The sequence below is a fragment of the Triturus cristatus genome, chromosome 12 (genome assembly GCF_964204655.1).
Source record: "Triturus cristatus chromosome 12, aTriCri1.1, whole genome shotgun sequence".
Taxonomy (NCBI): domain Eukaryota; kingdom Metazoa; phylum Chordata; class Amphibia; order Caudata; family Salamandridae; genus Triturus; species Triturus cristatus.
In genome coordinates, this window is record NC_140595.1 from 575,734,753 (window position 1) to 575,752,370 (window position 17,618).

At 43.9% G+C, this 17,618-nt stretch overlaps 1 protein-coding gene and 1 long non-coding RNA gene across 5 annotated transcripts in view; one reads left to right on the forward strand and one right to left on the reverse strand.

Moving 5' to 3' along the window:
* Positions 1-17,618, reverse strand: part of ABCC12 (ATP binding cassette subfamily C member 12) — a 907,115-nt gene that overhangs the window by 720,668 nt on the left and 168,829 nt on the right. The gene's annotated exons all lie outside the window — the stretch shown is intronic.
* LOC146776284 (uncharacterized) lies at positions 14,141-16,013 on the forward strand. 2 transcript variants are annotated; one of them, XR_014971900.1, is made up of 5 exons: positions 14,141-14,221; positions 14,809-14,950; positions 15,044-15,125; positions 15,215-15,291; positions 15,585-16,013. It is a non-coding gene; the product is annotated as an uncharacterized LOC146776284 (long non-coding RNA). The 2 variants fall into 2 exon arrangements; XR_014971899.1 differs by having other exon boundaries at positions 14,809-14,935.

Below are 17,618 nucleotides of genomic sequence, written 5' to 3' on the forward strand. Positions count from 1 at the left end.
TTTTATGTTGTTGTATTTTTGACATTTTACCAATTTTGACACTTCTAGATGCTTTAAGAAACCATAAGGGAGGGTCCAAGGGAACATTTAAAGACCAAACAGACTCAATCCCCTGTACGATAATCAATAACTCACAAGAAGTCTGATGGTCTATGTGTTAGAAGAGAGACAACAGAAAAACAAATACAAAAGGTGAGAGAGAAAAGCTTTACAGTGCTATATGGCTCTAAAGGATTTCCATCAACAACCAGTGATTGGTCAGTATCATCATCTGGATATCCGTCCTTCCCACCACAATAAACCCCTCCAACAAGGGGTGTAACGTGTGGTATAGGTGTCAACCAGAGCACCAAGATGTAAACCGGGAAGGGGGAAAAAAAGACAGCAAAGGTCACTGGCTTAGTCAAGGGAGTGTGAATATATACCAAAAAATGATATGTAAATAGTGCAGTGCAAAAACGTGTAGTTAAAAAGGGATTTAGAGGAAAAAAGAGTTTTATTCAGGATATTCCTACTAATCCTTGAGTTAAAAATCGGTGCAGAAACAGCTTTTAACAAATAGGCTGTGTGTCAATGCGGTCGACATGTTTCAGCCTTCTTGACCCTTGTCAAATGGCTTTCTTCAGGACCTAATGATCTATTTCATATTGCTACTGCAACAATAGGTGTGACAAAATTAATAATAAGTGCGTAAAATACAACCTTCGTGGTGTATGCCTCTTCGTGCAAACAGTATATATGAATTATCTGATTTGCACGAGGAGTAAGCCTCACCTCACCCGGTGCTGACTCAGGTTAAGGGAGGCCCCGCCCTCTCCGTCGGTACCTCAGAGGCTCAGACATACTCCGAGGTACCGACGGAGAGGGCGGGGCCTCCCTTAACCTGAGTCAGCACCGGGTGAGGTGAGGCTTACTCCTCGTGCAAATCAGATAATTCATATATACTGTTTGCACGAAGAGGCATACACCACGAAGGTTGTATTTTACGCACTTATTATTAATTTTGTCACACCTATTGTTGCAGTAGCAATATGAAATAGATCATTAGGTCCTGAAGAAAGCCATTTGACAAGGGTCAAGAAGGCTGAAACATGTCGACCGCATTGACACACAGCCTATTTGTTAAAAGCTGTTTCTGCACCGATTTTTAACTCAAGGATTAGTAGGAATATCCTGAATAAAACTCTTTTTTCCTCTAAATCCTTTTTTAACTACACGTTTTTGCACTGCACTATTTACATATCATTTTTTGGTATATATTCACACTCCCTTGACTAAGCCAGTGACCTTTGCTGTCTTTTTTTCCCCCTTCCCGGTTTACATCTTGGTGCTCTGGTTGACACCTATACCACACGTTACACCCCTTGTTGGAGGGGTTTATTGTGGTGGGAAGGACGGATATCCAGATGATGATACTGACCAATCACTGGTTGTTGATGGAAATCCTTTAGAGCCACATAGCACTGTAAAGCTTTTCTCTCTCACCTTTTGTATTTGTTTTTCTGTTGTCTCTCTTCTAACACATAGACCATCAGACTTCTTGTGAGTTATTGACTTCTAGATGCTTTACACATTTTTGTTTCGTTAAGCCTTTCTGCTCTTGGCCATAGCTACTAGTTGTTGAACTCAAGTTTAAATGATGTATTTCAGGATATACTTTTGCATCCTTGTTTAAAATGCTTACTTTCAGTTGCTCTTGTTGCCTATTGCAATATTAAACAACATTCCTGTTTACAACATTCTTCCTGTGTTTCCTGCATTGAGCAGGTCATATCTTTCAACTTCTTATATGCCCTTAATTGGATACATATACAGCACCTCCTCACTTATGTACTCCATTGGCAAACAGAACGTATAGCACAGATCCGCAGCTGAGAATGACATAAAAAAAAGTTATACAAAAGGCGTTGTTTCTAGCCCTCTCTGACTTTAGTGCATGTCTGAGTCCTTCCTGAATGCAGCAAAGATAATAGACTGTACCAAAATAGCATGGGAGGTGGCTGGATGAATTCAATGTATTCTAATATTAGCATATCTGGAGGTGAAAGGGAAAATAGTTTATGCAGCATCCCACTGATTTCAGACAGCATCAATTATGCTTAATGTGATGCTAGGAATGCCAAGTAAATTGCATAATATATTTGTTTTGATTGTTTTCATGGGAGTTGAAACCCCTGGCAACAATTACATAAAAGTTAAACCATGTAATGTCTAGAGAATGCATACCATGTAAGTGTGTGATAGGTTCCAGATAATGGGTAAGTGTGTAATATGGTCCAAAATTGAAATTTAGGAGTTTTTGGTCACATCTTAAATACAAGAGGCTCAAGGCCAAGTGGGTGTACATGTCACCAGAACCGTGAGAAGGAAATAGAGGACCATATTATTCCTGATGCCTGTTATGTATGTTTTATATTATAGATTAGAATGTTTAGGATTGTTTACCTTTCTTGAACACATTTAAAAAAAAAATGCAATTTCAAAAATTAAAACATTTTTAAAATATCCCAAAAGTTATTAGTAATTTAAAGATTTGTGATACCCCCTTAACATTGCCCAGATATAATTGAAACCTGAAAATCTGCGTGCTAAATTTCTGGATTTTTTTTGTCTGTTTATTAGGTATTATACAACCATGTGCCTAATGCAGGGAGCAATACAGATTTATGCATTTCTGTCACTTATCTTCCTGCCTGTTCGTTTTTAACTAATATACAGTTATCAGACGAACATTACCTAACGTAACGTGGTACAGTCTATACATCACTTTGCAATTACCGATAATACATGTGAAGGAATACAGTTTCAAAATTCTCTAGCTGTTCCATCCCTAAAGCAGTCCATAAGGCATCAAGGCTACTCAAAACACATCTTCCCCACACATATTTTCTGACATCCGTTCGTCAAAAAGGAGCTCATTAACTGGGATTCTGAAGTAATCATCAACAGACTTACACTCATCATCTCACAGTCCTATGCACTTTGTGGGCTTACTTTTTACGACTGAGTGGCCTGCGTAGGCATCCGGTCCAGAGTGCCAGGCATATCTCTCAATAATATAGCCCAGAGCCTCCTGCAATTTATCATCTCTACGATTGATTTTTCATATGCACTTCCTCAGCGATCGCCCATTCCACCCCATCCTTGTGCCATAAAATGACAGAAGGGGCCCTAACACCCATCCATCCGGCAGCCGTTCTTCTCTTGGCCAACCCCAGGGTGAGCTGCAAGAACCTCCACTCCATTTTCCATTTCTTGGGTTTTCTAAGAAAGATATCTGGGGGACTCTTCTGGTACTATTGTTGTGATATCCTTTAATTGAGCCACCACCCGCTGTCAGTATTCCTGTACCCTCAGGCAATCCCATGACATGTGTAAAAAGGTAGCACCGTCACACACACACCGAGGGCATATCGCTCCCCTGCCCACATACATTTTACTATGTTTAATCGGTGTCATATGTGTGCGATGTAGGGAATACAAAATGGATCAACTTAAATCTGGCATTACAGGTAACTGTCTTTACCAAATCGCTTATCACTGTCCAATCTAAATCAGTGAGTGTGTCCATCAGCTCTCCCTCCCATGCCCGCCATGCCACTGGTTCCGACCCAGCCCTATCAGCTTTAAGTGTTTGGTAGATGTGTGTCAATTGATGCCTTGCCTACTCCACAGTCAATATCTAATTGCTGTCACTTCTACTTTGGACACATTCATATCCCCCTATTCAGGTTACACTATGGTGGGGTGGAGTAGTATAGGGCACCATTCAGTGCAGTTCAATGTCGGAAGCCACCATGACTAACCAGTTAGTGGTTCTCACTCTCAATGTTAAGGGCTTTAACCACCCACTGAAGATAAGCTCTGTCCTCTCTTATTTAGAACAATCTAGGGCACACATATGCCCACTGCAAGAGGCGCATCTTTCACCCCAAGAATGAGCATAGGCTCCGTTCTAAAACTTTCCCCTATCAATATTTCTTGTCTCTCTGCTCTAAAATGGCTGAGGTGGCGATCGTGATCTCCAGTGCATTTAGGAGGAAGGTGGGATCCAAGCAAGCTGGAATAAAGTACAGATTGTTAGCATACTCACTGACAATAGGATCCAGGAAAATCACAGTGGGTACACTCTACTCTCCCATTTAGGGGCAAGAACACTTTCTCCGTAGGGTGGTGACTGCGGTGCTGGACTCCCAAGACAGTCTAGTGCTGCTGGGAGGGGTCCTGACTTTAGTGCTTAACAATGAGATTGACAGGTAAGCGCAATGCCATGGCCAGTCGGGGGCTCTTTCTCTAGAACGAGTGAACTGGTTGACAGACACAGGCTAACGGACATTTCCATCCACAATCCCGTGACTAAACGTTCTATTCCCATACACATAAGACATACGCTAGACTTGACTATTTCCTGGGTACACCAGGGGTGACCTCCATAGTACAGTCGGTGGGGAATGAACCCCGCTCTTTATCCCATCACGCGGCTGTGATGGTGACTCTTGGTGTCCCATCCCCTGGCCCATCCTCTAGAACCTGGCGCCTCAGAGACATTTTACTACAGCGCCCAGAGGTTATTGCCCAGATCACTAAGACAATCACTGATTATTTGGCAACTAATGATACCCAGGATGTTACAATTTCTAATCTATGGGATGCCTTGAAGACAGTCGTCAGGGGGAGTTCATTGCTATTGCGGCTACCAACAACAAGCTTCGCTGGGATAAGAATTTGATTGTATACAAAAAAAAACTGGCGCCCCCAGAGTTTGGAGGCAACTCAAGACAGTTCGAGCCCAGTTAGCGGGTATAGACATAAACAGGCAAGAATACGAAGCGCTTCGGCTCGGTCATCAGTATTACGTTGGCGGCGACAGACGTGGCCGTCTCTTAGCTAACCAGTTGCATATTCAATGTCAAGAGTCGGGACTTCAGAGGGTGGTTGATGCTGGAGGAAAGGAGTGGGTGGACAACCCACACATAGTGGAGACTTTCTGTGACTTTTATCAGTTCCTCTATCCAGCGCAGGATATGGCAGCACACAACAAGGAGGCCCATATCTCCTTCCTGACGACAGATCAGGTGTCTGAGTTAGACTGGCCAGTCCGAATCGGGTAGGTTATCTGAAGCATAACTTGTCAAAAGCCGTCTAAATCCCCGGGCCCGGATGGTTTTCCTGCCTTCTTCTATAAGGCCTTCTGCCAAATCCTGGTGCCTCTCCTGACTAGACTGTTTAATGCTTCCCCCTCCATGCTCATGGTGTCTATCATAGTAGTCCCCAAGCCTGGGAAGGACAAAATTAATTGCTCCTCATACAGATCCATCTCCCTTTTGAACACAGACCTTAAGATTTAACTGGCATCCTAGCTGACACCCTCAAGCCCTTGCTCCCGGGCCTTTTTGACCCAGACCAAGCTGGATTTGTACCTCAACGCTAGGCAAATCTTCCACCCCATACATATAGCTCAGAGATACGGCCAAGAAAAAATGCTCCTGGCTGTAGACGCTGAGAAAGCATTTGACAGGGTTCATTGGCCATACCTAGCAGCCACCCTGGCACATTTCGGTCTGGGGGACCGGTTCATAAGGGGGATTCTCAGCAGCTATACCCAACCCATAACATTGGTCCAGGTTAATGGATGCTCCTCCACCCCATTTCCCATTGGCATAGAAACCAGGCAGGGGTGCCCTCTGTCACCCGTTATTCGCTCTGTATATGGAGCCCATGGCTCACAGAGTCCGCACTAACCCCCAGATACAAGCGGTTCAATTCCGGGCAGATCAACATACTATAAGCTTATATGCAGATGACGTCTTGGCACCCTTGGAGGAGCTTTCCACTCCCCTTCCTGCCTTTCTGGATGAGCTAGAGGCTTTTGGCATGCAAGCAGGCTTCAAGACAAATATCCACAAATCGCAAGCCCTGAACTTGACCCTCTGGCCACACACTATAGATGCCCTACAACAGGCCCTTCCCCTTCAGTGGGCACCAACATCTATTCCCTACCTGGGCCTTCACATCACCCACACAATCGCGGGAACGGTGGCCCTCAATTACGAAACTCTGACTCATCTGATTAAATCTGACTTATGCCGGTGGCGACCCTACTTACTATCCTGGCTTGGACGAATCACAGCAATTAAGATGATGATCCCCCCTAGGGTTCTGTTCCTCTCTCAGGTCCTCCCTGCTGAACCACACCCTGGGACACTGTGGTCCCTGCAGCAGGAACTTAATAGATTTGTATGGCTGACAAGCGGCCCCGTCCCGCAGAGACCACAGCTACAGACCCCCAGCAGAAGTAGGTCTAGGGCTCCCGAACCTCTACCGCTATTACCATCTCCCAAATCAGAGTCTTTGTGAAATGGTCTTGCGAAGAGTCAGAGAAGCGCTGGCTGTTCAAGGATAAGGCATTGGCAGGACAGCCCCTGCGGAGAGTCCCCTTTCTCCCCAGACGTGCCCACCCAAAAACCCTTTATCTCTCTCCCATCACTAAGTCACTGATTTTACCCCAGGCGTGCGCAACCATAAATTTCACCTCTGGAATCAAGCAGGCTGTAGATCTGTTGGACACTTGCTTGATCTGGAGGGTCCAGTCCCCTTCGAATCACTACGCACAACCCATGCACCTCCAGAGTCAGAGCACTGGCATTACACCCAGATTTGCCACTGGGTGATGCACCCCTCTGTCCGCACTGGAGCTGAACGGCAGCTCACCCTTTCGAGCATTGGCTGCTCTCTAAGACCTACAACAAGTGCCTTATCTTAGAGTTATATCGTATGATATGCCCCACTGTGGAGGTCTCCAAATATGTGAGCCAGAAGCGCTGAGAGTCAGAAATAGGTAGAGAGTTGACCCTGAAAGAGTGGGGAGATATTTAGTACCATGCACAACACACTGCCCACAACATAGCTAGCATCGAACCAGCTACAAAAATCATAATCTATTGGTATTTCACGCCACACCAATTGCATAAATGTAACCCGTCTAGATCTCCTGAGTGCTGGCACCAATGTGGGTCCTCTGGCACCATATTACACATCCTCTATGTCTGGCCAAAACTCACGAGCTATTGGTCGCAGGTACTTAATGACATCGGTTCTCATTTTTACATGGACCTTCCCAGATTCCCCACCTACATTATCTTGGGTCTCCCCAGTGCACTCACTTTTCCCCTTAAATCTGGTCGGGGTACACAGATAGGATTGTCAATTGGGGTGGCCTTACAGAACATTTTAGCACACTGCGGTACGGGGCATATTCCCACAAACTTAGGTTGGCTACACTGACTGTGGTATATAATAGGGATGTAACGCATAACCCTCACTTTGGCTAATCAGGGTACATCATTTACCAAGCTGTGGGCTCCATTCTTGAAATTGCTGATGTCTTTCATTCATTCATTTAATTCTTCCTTCCGAACACAGGTCATAAAAGATACACATAATAACAAACATCATTAAGATCAAGCTCATCACAAAAAGTTACAATCACATTTTACATTTTAAAATAAGTACGACCACAGACAAAAACAGTAATTTGATTCTTAACTAAAGTGACGGTGCAAATAGACTAGATCCGACAATAGCAGCAATTATCATCCAATGGCATTAGATGTTCAAATCAGTCATATAAACGAGTTAGCAGCACCAACAAACGCTTTACCAGCAATGCAAATACAATATATACAGAAATGAATAAAGTGCATTGATATTAAAACAGCATGCTCCTTCTCTTTGCTAAAGTGCACTTCAGAAAACTTGCAACAGCAAAACAAACATCATGATCATTGAGTTGTTGGAGGAAAAACAGAGCCGCTTTACACTTTGAAAATTTGTGCCTATGCAAGAGTAGTATTAAAAATGTCCTAGTAAATGGAAGATAAAATTGACAAAAAAAATACAAAATGTAAAATGGTTTGGGACGAATGTTCATCACAAGGGCAAATGGTAATAGATTCAGAAGAATACTGGCCCAGGGGGAAGCATATCAACCAACGGAATGACCCCAGCCTAAATCTTGTTAACAAATTCCTTTTGTGCACATTATATACATATAAAAGATACGGGCAATGGAGGGAGGTACTTGTATAAGACAGTAATCCCTAACAGAGGGTTTAGATACTTCAAGCAGTTCCCTGGACAATTCTTTGTGCTTTCTGAAACTATCCAAAACCCTCTGGCGATCCCCTTTACCAATAGTGTCTGGGTGCTCAAACATTGGGGCATAATAAAGTTCCGTGAGGCAGGTTTTAATATATTGGAGTCAGGGGATAGAGAGGCCTCGAGTACAACTTAGACAGTTTCTGACAATAGCACGATTGTGAACAGCTTTTTCATTTGTCCAGATAGAACACCATGTGGTTAGAGGTGCCGCATTTATTGTATCTTGAACATAACCAAGACCTAACTCCAGATGGCGGGAGAAGTGCGGCGAGGAAGGGGGAACACCTAGAACTCGTGGACAAAATCTATTCTCCTCTGACTGCATAGCAAGTACATCCCTACATCCCAAGATACCCATGCCATATGTTAAAATCGGTATACATTTGCGAATATAAATCTCTAAAATTGACGCTATGGGCTTATTACCTATGGGGGTCGCAAGGGAAAAAGTAGTCCCAACTGCATGCGTAAATTGTGTTATTCTGTTTTTTATGCAGGTATGCTACGTACAACCTTCATCAAATTCCAGGCCTAGATTCGGCCAACTTTTTGCCCTCTATTTTCAAACTACAGGATTTGGTATTTTCAGGGCCACAAATCATTTCGAAGGTTTTCTTATAATTTGGTTCCCGCCCCAGGTCCTTCATATAACTGACATAACTGGCAATGAGTTTTTGTAGGCCGTTCGCAGTCCTTGCAAGAAGGACCGCGTCGTCCGCATAGAGTAGCACTAGCACAGCCTTTTTCTCAACTTAATGCTAAACAGCTCTGAGCATTTTCACGCATTGCCATACCTCACTGAAGCAGAAAGATCATGATGGAGAAGCCTCAAAAAGGAGACCAAACCCACATCAACTCCCATATTTACTAAAATGTCCCACAGCTTAGAGCGTGAGACAAAGTCAAACGTGCTGTTCAGATCCATAAATGCCAGGTGGGTAGAGGTGCCCTTCGCTTATTGATATCTAGCCAAGATGAGGTGAAGATGAAGATGTGCCTAGCACCTTCCTGAACCCATACTGACTTGGGGCCAAGATATGGTTGGCATTAATCCAGTCCAATAGGCGGTCTAGCATGACACTCCCGATTATTTTAACAGAAGAATCTAAAAGGGATATCAGTCGATAACATTTAGGATCGTGCACGTTACCTTTTTTAAAAACAGGCACTATAACAGATGAACGCCAGGACTTTCGCACTCCCTCGCTACAGACTGAATTAAAAACTGCGGCGAGTACCGGGGATGAGAATACTGGGTCTTCCTTGAATAAATCCAATGGGATTCCATCTGGGCCCAGCGCCTTCTTACCTTTACTATTGTCAATTGCCATTCGGACTTCGCCTTCATTAAAAACAAGATTTTGGCATGTTAAATTCAGCTGTACTGGGGCCTCTGTAGCACAAAGATCAGCGGAGTAAAGACTAGCGTAGTGTGACACCCATGTATCAGGAGATATATGGAGGGTTGCTTTATCAGCTGGTAGGGTGGGAGAAAGAACTGACTGAACAGCTTTCCAGAAGACTTGGGGATCTTTGGAATGACAGGCTCTCACTATAGAGTCCCACTTCTCCTCCTTCAAGGCTGACTTTCTTTTTTATATACCAAGCTTATACAGCATCCTACTTTCCCTGATCACAGTCTGATCTCTGGGATTTTGCTTTAAGGCCCTGCTTAAGGTGTTGTTCGCTTCTCTACAGGCATTATCAAACCAGGAATGAGCCCGATGGCTAGGCTGGATACTGGGTCTAACAAATAAAAGTTTGACTGTGTCTAATAAAATAGCAAAACTTCAAAGGATACGGGCTGGCACACATGGTATGTGATTACAACTATCCACCAGGGCAGAACTATTCGGTATTACCTGGGACATTATGCTGTTCATGTTTACTGAATGCCAAACCATCCTTAGTGGATAATACCTGATTAGAGGCTTAGGCTTCTGACCCCTATGTGGTAACACTTTCATTGCTGAGATGGGGCTGGGGTCGCTATATGGCTGGATAAGAACCTCATAGTCCTGAATAAGGGGAAGCATGCTCCAGGTGACAAATATATAGTCGACTGTGCTTCCTGCACCTCATCCTATAAAGGTGGGAATATGCTGGTCAGTCAATTTGTGAGCTTTATTGACCATACCCCGTTCTAGCAAATGGGTAAATAAAACCCATCCCCTAGCATCCATCACATTGTGATCTAGCTCATGGGAAATTGGATCAAAGGTGGTTGGAGAAAGAGGCGTAGGAAGCCCCAATTTTGCATTAAAAACCCCCGCCACCATCAGCTTAAAGGGGCGATCCGCACGAGCCTCTCTCGCCGCAAGCATGTCAATCAGCACAAAAAGGGCTTGGAAGTCACCTTTGGATGTAAAATTATTGTTATAGAAATTTATCAAGTACAGCTTTGAAGAATCATTTCAAGAAAGATAAAAATCCTGTGCCACCCCCCCGCCCCCCATTCCTGAAATAACTGAACAATCAGGCCAGCAATTTCCACTTTAAACCAGGCCGACAGTCCCCCTTTAGCTCTACCCACTATAGATGGAGTGGCAGATAAGCTAAAACACGTGAACCCATCAAATACAACATCCTTGCACTCCCACGTTTCCTGCATAAAAACTATATCATGGGTCATAATGAACGTTCACCATTCCTCCAATGCGATCTTTGCGGCAACACCCGCTATATTCCAATTTAGGATTTGCATGCATACATTGTCTATTTGGCCCTCATCGACCCACTTTCCCGTAAGGGGGAGGGCTCAGTAAGGAACCAGGGAGCGGTTGGAGGACAGAGATTAAATCCACAAAATCCTCCACGGGATGCACTGTATGAAGTCCTACACACAAATGGCCTTGTGGGAGAGTATTGTTTACTAGTACAACAGGACAGGGATTACAAGAAACCCCACCCTCCTCCTCTAAACCTGTCACGAAGGGCGAATTAATATGATGGAAAGAAGGTGGCATTTGAATAACAAGAGCCAGATTGACAAATGACATGTTCACCTCCTGAAGATCTGAACAGACAGACTCCTCCCCAAACCATCAATCAATTTCTTCTATACCAACCAATGGGGCAAATCTATTAGACAGGTGGTGTGATACCGAATGAAGGAGGGGGGGCAGGCGGCACAGAGACACTGGGAACAAAGCTACCAGAAGTACCAAGTTGGCTCACCAAATACTGATAAAAGAAGCCAAGAGAGAATATCTTAATGGAGCTAGTTTTGACCATTCCCATACTTGCTCTATACATTATTTCCTGGACTACCCTATGCAAACGGAATTTTACCACAATGACATCTCCATCTCCATGTTTTACAAGACCCCTGCCCCAATGTCTTTCACCCCTCGAGCCATCAGAATGTCTTCTGATGTTTCCCAGTTACCAGTAATGTTGCTATTCAGCCAATGGATGGATTTATTCATTAGGCCTCTGGTAGTTTCCATATTGGTTTCTGTGAGCCGGGGCACATTTGTCAATACAGCCACATACAGAGCAGATGCTGGGGGAAGGTCTATCACAGGAACAACGGCCAGATCTGGGGTATGGGCTACTTGTTGGATGGCAGGTTGGGATATTGGTAAGATGTCAAGTGGATGGGAAGCACCCTTGCTTTGGACAGAGATGGTAGAGGTAAAGTCAGAGGCCGAGTACTGGGTACTAGAGGTAATGGAAGACCTGAGATCAGGCGACCTCGCCAGGTTAGATTCAATTTTTGCCAATCGGTCAAGAATGGGGCGTAATTTGGAGTCCAAGAGGTCACCTAAGAATTTGCTCAATTCATACCAGGTATTCTTATTAACCTTAACCTCAACCGGGCCCCCAAGTGAGACATCATCTACAGCCTTGTTATGCGAAGGAATTTTTCTAATTTTTGGCTTTGTGGATTTAGCAATTTTCATTCTCCGCTTGGCTCTTGGGCCACTCTCCCCTTCAGAAATGCACAACTGGTCACACAACTGGCCGCACCGTTTGTGCTTGTTGGCCAGACTCAGGTTCTCCTCCAGGCACAACCCCCACACAGGCTGGGCCTACACCCACACTATAGACCTGTGTCGTAGAGCAAGTCACGGTCCTTGGTTCCTCTGGAGGGCTTGTTACCCCTAGAGTGCTCTGAGATAGTAATGGGTCACAACAGCTTTGAATAATCTGTGGAAGAGTGATCTCTGCATTAGTAAGGGAAAGGCGACGTTCTACAAGCCAGATCTAATTTGAAACCATGTCCACAGCTCAAGTTAAATAATTGTCTATTGTCGAGCGTGTACGGGGGGTGGTAACATGCTGGAGACACTTGGAGCACCCTTTCTCGTACCCATTGTAAGGACCTAACTGGAAGGGGAAAGTATCTCAAATGCAGAAATGGAGGAAGTAAAGTAGGCAAGTGTTCCTTATACCAGGCAAGCAAGACCAGCCACTACTCTTTTAACATTAAAGAAAGGAGGAGCCACTGTACCTTGGGCCGTGAGGCTGTCGTGGAGATGTCGTAGATACTAGGCTCGTCCACTGTAGACCTTAGGGAGGTGGCCCAGCCCCGCCTTATCCGGGCTTTGACGGGCACGCCCTTGGCCCTGCGCTGCTGGAGCCCTCCAAGCTTTTTGAAAGCACCTCCTGGTGCTGCGGGCGTCATCAGTGGCGAATTGGCCGCAAAGGAGGCTGGGTGATGAAGTTCCTGGCCCCCCTTTGCAGCTGGTGGCAAAGAAATCCGGTGCCGGGCACTCCGCACTGTGGGAGCCCTCCAAGCTTCTTGAAAGTGCCTCCTGGCACTGCGGGCGGCGGCGAGTTGGCCACAAAGGAGGCTGGGTGATGAAGTTCCTGATGGTTCAGCTGGTGACAAAGAAATCCGGTGCTGGGCTGATGTCTTAATTCCATGAACTTACCTGCCCAAAATACTTACGACTCCTCTGCCTGCCTGACGCGCCCCACAGCCATCACAACAGACACATGGACATATGGAACCAGAAGAGGTAGGCTTAAAAGCCATACAAACTGCAGAAGCAGTAATGTTATCTATCTTATCCTCTGTCCTTGCGGCTTGGGTTATATAGGAGAAACTGGCCGTGAATTCCGAACTAGACTCTCGGAGCATAAGTCGGCTATCAGAACTCGAAAGGAACGCGCGCCTATGGTTCAACATTTTCTAGAACATAACCATGGTGAACAAGATCTCAAATGGCTGATTCTAGAAAAGATAATTTCAAAACCAGGACAAGATACAAACAAAGTGCGAAAAAATAGAGAGACTTTTTGGATTTTCCATTGTGACACCGTCCGTCAAGGCCTTAATGAGGAGATTATTTGGATAACTACATAACAACACCTTTATGTAGCTTGAATCATTTGCACATATAATTCTGCTGGTACCAGCCTAGCCTCACTTTACATACTTAGACTGTCTGCATTCCATTTAGTGGATCTATTGGAACCTCGCGTTTCTAACTATCAGCCAAAATTTTGGTGCACAGTGTCTCTATCAACTTTCATATCTGTGCCTTTGACTTTCAGTCATGACATCTTTCAGCTTTCTCTGTTGATAATAAGTGAGAACCCATTTACCACTCCAATATGGTGCTGACTTTGCAACTAGAATTTTGGGTTAGAATATTAGGGCTTGAATCGCCATAGCATCTCTGCATGTCCATATCCTATTCAACCTGTATTTTCTGAGATATAATTTGAAGGAGAAAGATGTAATCCTTATTGTACATAGTGGACAGTACACGAGAAAAATTAGAACTAAGGACTCGTTTTGGCGCCGTGCCTCGTATATAGAAATTCTTGGCGGATGCCATGCTTTCTAATATTAATATGCCATCTATACTCTTCCTGCTCTCAAATAGCCTGCAAGTTTCGGTGCCTTTCAGCGCAAATCACATGAGAAACAGTAAGATTAAAACTCCCTTTCAAGATGGCGCTTTGAAATACATGCAGACATTCCTTACACATTCTGCGAAGGTCCGTCATCTCGCGAGACTAACAACTCGTTTAAAATTCGTCAATTTCTCACTTCAAATCTTCGACTGCTGGCTACGGATGCTCCGCGGCTTTACGGCGAACTCAGGTATGCACCAAACTGCTTGCATGTAGAATCTATCGAGGTCACTAGAGGTTTAACGTTTTATGTGTAAACTTAGGCTTTTAAAGACCTGTCGTGCAGTATCCCTGCTGTCCTAGCGATCTCACATTTCCTCCATGTTTGACGGCCATCATATGTTTAATTTCAAAATCACGCTGTTTAGTTCGAATAGCAGTTACGCTATCATCAAAGGACTGATCTCTGACAATAGCCATTTGTAGAGACCGCATAGACCTGGTCTCAACAATCGCCTTAAACTTCCAGGGCATTACAGCCATGTGTTACTTGACCATTCACTGTCTCCTAGGACATTCGGTCAGCTTACAATAATACACACCTGATTTTCGATATTAGCCATCCATAGAGACTTTATAGACCTGGCCTCTATTATATCAGGCATTAAACTCGAGAGACCTGAATCAGCCTTAAACTCCCGTAGCATCATTTCCACGGACTATTTGCTAACCATTATTTACTATAACACTCTGCTAGTGCATTATAAAAATTACCTACTGCACTTATGTGCCCATCTGAAAATCACACTGCCATGTAATGTTTCCTTCTCATTACAGCGTTATGCCGTGATAGGATGCACCTATTTAAAATAAAGAATAGCATTTGCCTTAGCAATAATAGAAAGAGGAGTCCCTGGACTGCTGTCTGAACCTACTCATAAACTCCAAAATTCTTTCTGAAAAGGTAACTAAACACGAGGTACTCGACTGACCTTTTAACTTTATATCTCCACTGCAATTAACTACCTTGGAATGGCATGACACAAAAGCTCTTTTTTTCGTACATTCACAGCAGTCGCTCTTTTGAAAATTATCGGAAGCTGTCCATATAAATTCCTGAGTGTGAACATACGCTCACATTCCGACCTACCAAGGTATTTTGGCAACTACCTCGTTTATAGCCTCCTGAATTCCATTCTAGATCAGGCTTGTAACTGAGATTTAAACCTTCTTTCTCTTCCAGAAAAATCTATCAGTTGTTTTTATGACACAGATGATTTTCGTGGCTGGAGACATACATTTTACCTGATGAATTTATAGGTAGTCCCTCTATATACTACTCTTCGGTTTGTGCACATCCATCTCTGGGACTCCACATCTAGAATTCCCACCTTGGCACTTTTCCTTTATGCTATGCACAAATCACCAATGGGCTTTTCCTGCTGTCCCTTATCTCACCCCAATGCGCATGTTCCCATGACCTCACCGTATTTATATCTATGGTGCATGATAGCAACCACTTGAACTCAGTAAAAAAATCTTTGACCTTAAAAAAGAAATTAAGTGTATACCCGATCAATTCTCAATGTCATTTCCTTTTGTTTACTTTGCAGACACCCAGACATATTTTATATCTATCTCATTCGTTAATACTTGGCAGTTGGTCCTGAAGAAGGTGGTTTCCCACTGAAACGCGCGTTGACCGCGAGATTGCTAACATCAGAGACATTGAAAGTTAACATCCTTTCACTTTTGTCAACTGGAGAAATCTGACCAATTTAAAGTTTTAGCTTCCCTTTTATCTTTAAACTATCCTCTTTATTTCTTTTTGTTTGAATGCAAGTATGAATGAATAGCAAATGCTTTTTTATATCATAGATGTCTAGGATGTCTTTTTTCACTTATATTCAATTTGTAATAATGTCTGTATCTCAAATCATAAGTGTAAAACCTGACAAATGTTATTTCTTGCTTTAAATTATGTGTAAATCTTAAACACAAAAAAGAAAAAAACAAATAAAAAACATTTTTTGTTTATAAAACTTTAGTGGATTGGCATCTATAAAAATAGTGTGATAATATGAAATATGTATCTTTGACATTTTGATTGGGAAATGCAGAATCTTTAGAGATCTATTGAAGAAGCATACAGGCCGGTTTAGAGGTTCTTACTAGATATTGTTGTGTTTTCTCCCTCCTCTAGGGCCTTAATTTAAACAGGGAGACCCTTCTTTCATTACATGCGCTCCCTACCACCACCTGGGAGAGTTCCATTATAGGATAGGTTATCTTTGTGACAGTCCTGATCATGTTTTTATGTTCACCGGGTTCGGGGTTTGGGGGGAGGGAGTTGCGGGGTTGATATACAATCCAATGCACTGTGACCCGGAGTAAATCGGGCCTCAAATTGCTGATTTATTCTGTTTCACGCTAATAATACTAATAAGAATAAGGGGTAACACACCACATTCACATGCCTCCTGGAACACCTCTATCAGTAGGCCTGGCAATTGTGGCCTATATGCATGATAAAATTCTATCGGAAAGCCATCTCCTCCAGGCAATTTCCAGCAGATCATATCACCAATCGCCTGTCTCACTTACTCAAGCGTGAGCTCGGATTTTAGCTCCTCTTGAACAAGAGGCAGCAATTCAGGGAGATCTACACCCACCAGGTAGTTTGCCACTGACACAGCCACTCCCCCCCATAAAGGTCCCCTAATGGTCTCTCAGAACTTCATTGCATGCTAATTATGGCCCCGTCACTACGTCAGAGTGTCATAATTGGGGGCTTCTACCTCTCCCTCTTAAGCAACCATGATAATAAAAAAATACCCTCCTTATGTAGTCTCTGCTTGTACTCTTGTTGCGTAAACTTATCCAGTCTGTCTCATCTCTCCCCTAGACGTCTCCTAATATCGACCATGGGCTCTGCTGCATCCGCACTTCCATCATCCATTCGTTGGGCGTCTGCTAACTGCCTCTCAATTTTCCAAAGCTCCGCCTGCATCTGCCTACACAGACCAGCATTCTTGCTCAGGCATTCCTCATATATAACCGCTTTTAGGGCTTTCCATTCTATACGCCTGCTCACCTTGGTACCCCAATTACCTTCTAAATATTCCGTTATCTTTTCACCAAGGGCTTGTCTGAACGGGACATCTAGCAGCACCTCTGTTTGTAACCGCCAATGTCTCCTATCATTGTGCATCCTGGCCCCACTCCACTCCAACATGAAGGAGGAGTGGTCTGACAGAAATCTACCCAGATAGGCCACCTTCTGCATATCCAATTCCATATTTGTCATTCCCAGGGACCTGTCTAGTGGGCTATAACGTCATGGGTGGCTGAGTAACAAGAATATTCCAGCAAGTTGGGTAAATCTTTGCCCACACATCTACACATTGCAAATTGCACATGGCATCATTCAGTGCGCTCACCATACCTGGTTTGGTCATACTTCTAGGGGGCTGTTGATTCAGTGTTGGATCAAGAACAATAAAAATCACCCACCCACAACAGCCGTTCTATCATGTTACCAGTCACCAGTGACTGCAGCTTAGGGAAGAACTCCCCATCGTCAACATTGGGGGCATACATATTCAACATGGTTATATCCACACGTTTAGCAAACTTTGTCCCAGGAT